Source organism: Vicugna pacos, chromosome 11 (genome assembly GCF_048564905.1).
Source record: "Vicugna pacos chromosome 11, VicPac4, whole genome shotgun sequence".
Lineage (NCBI taxonomy): Eukaryota > Metazoa > Chordata > Mammalia > Artiodactyla > Camelidae > Vicugna > Vicugna pacos.
This window is the reverse complement of record NC_132997.1, coordinates 25,587,682-25,593,100: the sequence shown is the minus strand read 5'-3', so window position 1 is coordinate 25,593,100 and position 5,419 is coordinate 25,587,682. Positions and strand designations below refer to the sequence as shown.

Below are 5,419 nucleotides of genomic sequence, written 5' to 3'. Positions count from 1 at the left end.
CACAACTAGCACGTATCAGGACACAACTACCGATAATACAGATATTAAAATAGTCATAATGGGACACAATGAACAACCTAATGCTAGCGTGCTTGGCAATTCGAATTGAACACATTCTTAGAAAAATACAACCTCTCAAAACTGATACAAAAAGAAAAGAAAAGAAATTCAGAGTTAAAAACCTCCACAAAAAACAAAAACAAAAACAAAAACAAAAACAAAAACAAAAACAAAAAACTGCTCACCCAGATGACTTCACTAGTGAATTCTTCCAGATATTAACAGGAAAAGTAATTCCTATTACATACAAATCCTCCCCAGGAATAGAGAGACCATCTCCACATCTTCTAATGAGACCCGTATAACCACGACAGTGTGCAGGAAAGTCCCTAAGCGAACATCTGACTTAACGGTAAAATGTTGAAAGTTTTCCCCCTGAGACAAAGATGCCCACTATCACCACTTCCATTTAAACTTTTCCGGAAGGTTCTAGCCTGAGAAATAAAACAAGGAAGGGAAAAGACATAAGAATTTGGGGAGGAAAAAACAGACAAGTCGTTAGTCACAGGTGACAAGTTTGCTATGCAGAAAATCCAAAGGATCTATGGATAAAGTATTGGAATTAATAAATGAACTTATCAAAGATCTTAAATTCAATGTAAGAAATTGTTTTTCTTATCCCAACAATAAGGAGAAAATGAAATGCATAAAATGGTGTCACTTACATTAGCATTAAAAAGCACCAAACACTTAGTAATAAATAGATATACAAGGCATTTACACAGAAACCACAAAATATTATTGAGAGAAATGAAAGGGAAGTGAACAAGTGAAATGACAAACCATGTGCACAAGGGGAAGGGCCTTCTGAGGGGCTGGTCATATTCTACCTCTTGACATGGGTGGTAGTGAGCCAGTTGTATTAAATTATGCTCATTCGAACTACAAATGTATGAGTTTTGCACTTTTCTGCTTGTATGTTGTGCTTACAAAGTCTACAAAATGTAAGCAGAAGAATAAAAGTTCTTTGCTTTACGATATTAATAAATAGCTATAAAATCTTACATGCCTATTTTCTTGTTTTGGCTTTCTGTGGTCCAGTGTGGCGTATTTGTGCCATTAAACAAGATTCTAGGAAGTGAACTACAGTGATGACATTGTATGTATAGGAAATGAGTTTTGACTTGTGACCCATTAGCCAGAAATCAATTACCCTGAAGGCACAGGAATGGTCATGCATATGTCAATCTAATTATCATTTTTAAATTGTATGGAGGGGCGTGAAGTGTGATTTAGTCTAGATCTCTGGACTACCAGTCCAGCTCCCATACTGGCTGAATGGGCCAGGCTACGGGGTCAAGGGCTAACATCAGCAGAGAACACGGGACTAGACTCTCATTTCAGCATGGCACCTGAAGGCTGGCTTGGTGCTTCAATTCACAGTCCGAGAGAAGGGAGAGGCATTTGTCCACGGTTCCCCCGGTGGTGTTTTACCAAGATAGTTAAAGAAGTTTACTGTGAACATGCTGGGATACGCTGCAAAGGAAACATGAATGGTGGGGAAGGTGTGACAAATGGTTTTGAGGATTTGGGATCTGAATTCTTATCTTAATTTTATCTTCAGGGTGCCACGTGGGCACCTACTGAGGGCATTTCTGAGAGCGGGGTCCTGGGTTTGCCTCTGGCCACGTCTTGTCTTGCTCCTTCATGGTTGTGATACTGATAAGGCGAAGGTTGTCAAATGAGTTTTTCACTTCTCTGGGAATTTCCTGAAAGATTAGGCGCATGATTTTTGATTGAGCCAGGAAGCAATAGAAAAATGAGGAGCAGATGTTCCTTGTTGATTACCAGTCAGTTTCATTTCCCATCAGCTGGCAACCTTCATGCACTCTTACTCAGGCTCTATATTTACCCTAACAGCCAATACAGTCAGTTTAAAAAAAAAAAAGTAGCAAAGTAAATTAGTCCAAAACATCTGGATATTAAGTTGGCCAGATGTTTTGGTGGTTTATAAATAAAAGCCAAAAAGAAAACAAGAAAAAGAAAAGGAAAAAAGGTCAGAGAATGGACAGAGACTTAAGATGCACCTACTCCTTCATATCCTCCACCACCTCGGGGTCTGTGGGGGATGAGGCCGTGCCAACCATTACAAGAAGGTGGAATGAAAGGGCTCATACATTTTGGAACTTTGCCCTGAACAAAAATGAGTGACCTTTGTCATCCTTAGTTAAAATGGAAGGTTGCCTCAGACTTTTTTGAATCTAGAAATTATTTCTCAATTGCTCATAATTTCTGAATTGTATTTATACGGCTTCTCAGATCCAAGCCAAGGTATCAATTCTCTAAGAGATCTGGATGCTTTGCCAAATTGGAAATGGATTTGTTTTCCGTGTTGGAATTACTGATGAAAACTGCAGGCAGAAGTTTCTCCTCCCACCTTTTCTTTTTTAAAGGTGAAATACATCTTATTTGTCCTATTTCTTTCTTTCTCAACACAACATGAGTCATTGATGAATTCTCAAAACAGTTTTGGGAAGAGCTCTGGTCGGGGAATGAGTCTGTGCTTAAAAATCAGGCTTTTTGCTTTTTAGCTTTCTGATTTTGGGCAACTTAAACTCTCAGGGCTTGTTTCTACCTCCATCAGATGGAAATAATAATTACCTTTAAAGTTATTTTGAGAAAAAAAAAAAACGGACTTAACAAATGTCACAGCACCTTTCCAAGCCGAACCTCCTCTCTACTGTTGGTGATTTGGAGGTGAATAATTAGTCGAGGTAACTACCTCTTAGGCCAGACAATGTTTTGTAAAAGGCTGGCTGTCACAGATTTCAGCAAAGAAAAATGAGATCACAATGGAAAATCATCCTGCACATCTATATGCAAGTTAATATGATACACTGAAATTGAAAATATTCCACATGTGTTTTTATCTATTCAGTCAACGAATATTCACTGAGCACCTATTACAGCCAAAAATCCTTCTAGGGGTTGAGGACACAGACCTCAATCACTGCTCTCACAGAATTTATAATCTAGTGTGTGTAGGGGGAGGGACAGATAATAAGCATAATCAATAGGTAAACTATACATAAGTGAGAAGGCGGTAAGTCTATCGACAGCATAGGTAAGGGACTGGGAGTGCTGAGTCGCTGAATATTAAATATGTTGGTATTGCAGATATTTCTGAGCCTGTGAAAGCTGCTACGTCAATCAGATAATAATAATAAAAATAATAATAACTCAATATGAAATCCTGGCAGGGTATCTAGCCCTCTCAGGTTGTGATTTTTACTTATTCGTAAGAAAGAAATTGAAACCACTGTATTATGGGAGAAAATGTAACAGAACAATCCCCACCCAGAGCTATGTTTCAAGCAGAATATTCTTTTTCAGAGAAATGAGCATTGCCAGGGGCTTGCCCCAAATGACTTTTATTTCCAGACATCATGTTCTGATTCCAGTTCTATGGTCTCTGAAATGATTGCCCTATAAAATGCTGTAAAATGAAAATCTATTTCTGACATTGGTTAAGTCTTCGTTGAAATATCTCAAGTCTCCAAAGTTTGTCTTTGATATAAAGAAATAATTAGTTGGAAAAGAAATTAATACCGCCATGAAAAGGTCTATCAAAACACCAGAACAGGTGGCTTGAGAGTAGCGATTGCTAAGGGACTTTGAAGCGTCTGCAGGAAAGGAACTATATAAATCAAAGTCAGCTTTTTATGATGAGGCAAGAATTTCAGTATTTAGCCTCAGCAAATGACCTGGTCTCCTGCTTCACACAGAAGATGAAGAAAGGATAAAAGCACGGTCCGTTCCCACCTCCCGCTCTCTTCCCCTCAAACATAAGCATATTCCTCAAAATGCATCTACGTTCACCCCTGTTCTTACTTTCTTTTCCTCAAGACACCTTCTCCCTTTGTTTCCAAAGCAAATAGCTTCCTCAGAGCTCTGGACCCTGCACCCTGCAAACCCGCAGGAGTATTCTCCCCCATTCTCTGGAGTTCCCCTGCCTTTTCTTCTTTTCCTTTCTCCGTTCTTCCTCCAACTTTTCACTTTGTGCTACCAACCCCTTTTCTTCTGCATGCAAACTTGCTTAAGTCTCTCCCATCTTTAAAGCAAGACAAAACACCACCCCCACCTCTCTCCCAGCTCAACATCCCCCTCCAGGAACAGCCCTCTTTTCAAACGTCCTCCTCACGCTCATCAGACAGACAGTCTTTGAAGCTCTTTTCACGACCTCACTTCTGTCTCCATCCTCAGTACAACCTGGCATCTGGTTGTTTCTCTTTTATTAAAAAAAAAAAAAAACCTTTTTTATTGGAGGTACTGGGGATTGAACCCGGGACCTTGTGCATGCTAAGCACACGCTCTACCACTGAGCTATACCCCCTGCTGCCCTTTCATTAATGAAACTGATCTCATCATATCAATGATGGCCTCTTGGCTACAAAATGCCCAAAGTACCTTTGAGCCCTTATCTGGCTTGGCCTTTGGAAGACGAGACAGGTGACTATATCCTGCAGCAAATCGGAGGCGTGTTCTCCGCCCGTCTGCTGGTCATACAAGGTCAAGTAAGAAGGTTCATGTGGTTTTTGTGTAAAAATACGACATCTCTTGGCTTCTGAGATATTATTTGTCCTTGGCTTTTTTTTTTTTTTCTAACTCCCTGAATTCTCCGTCTCAGGGTCTGCTGGCTTCTCTTTTACCTTCCCTTTAAAGGTTGGTTTTCCCTAGAATTCCATTATCAAGGTTGTTTTCATTCTGTCTCCTTCCTGCAGGCATTTGGTGGGCATTAGACCTCTGCAGTTACCCAAGGCGGGTGCTTCGAAGAACCCTGCCTCAAGACTGATGCTCTGCTGTAGCCATCTTGAAGGTCCTAATTTTTGAACCAGGGCCCCTGCCTTTCCATTTTGCCTTGGATGCCACAAATTATGTAACCTGTCCGGCTCTGGGTGATCTCCTCTACCACCATTCCATTACCACCCGTGACTAATTTTCTAGGTGTTATGCCTTGTAGATGATACTAACCTTTTCTTCCAAGAAACGAATCACAAAACTCTAATTGTGTTCTAAACTTCTTAGCAACCCTGGTATATAGTATCTATTCCAGGCTTCTGGTTTTCTGCCACAAATAATCTCCCCCTTTCTTTCTTAAGGTAAGGCCACAGTCATCCTCAGGAAGCAGTCTTGGGTCTGTTTCAGCCAAGGAACAAGAGCTGGATTGTGTCTCTGCAGAGCTACAGTGCCCAGCAAGGGCTTAGATGACATGGCTTTGGAAAATGTTCAGAATGGGTTTTACTAATCGGTCCCCTCCAGGGCTATGGGAAAATCTTTAAAATGCTTCTGTGAAATGTCTGCTGTGCAGAATAGCTTCCTTGTGAATCCATCAGCATGGATTAGCTGCAAAACGTGCTAC

At 40.5% G+C, this 5,419-nt stretch overlaps 1 non-coding gene across 1 annotated transcript; it reads right to left on the bottom strand.

Moving 5' to 3' along the window:
- Nucleotides 1–4,321: 4,321 nt before the first annotated feature.
- On the bottom strand, nucleotides 4,322–4,393 carry TRNAA-AGC (transfer RNA alanine (anticodon AGC)). Its single transcript has one exon. It is a non-coding gene; the product is annotated as a tRNA-Ala (tRNA).
- Nucleotides 4,394–5,419: the final 1,026 nt, after the last annotated feature.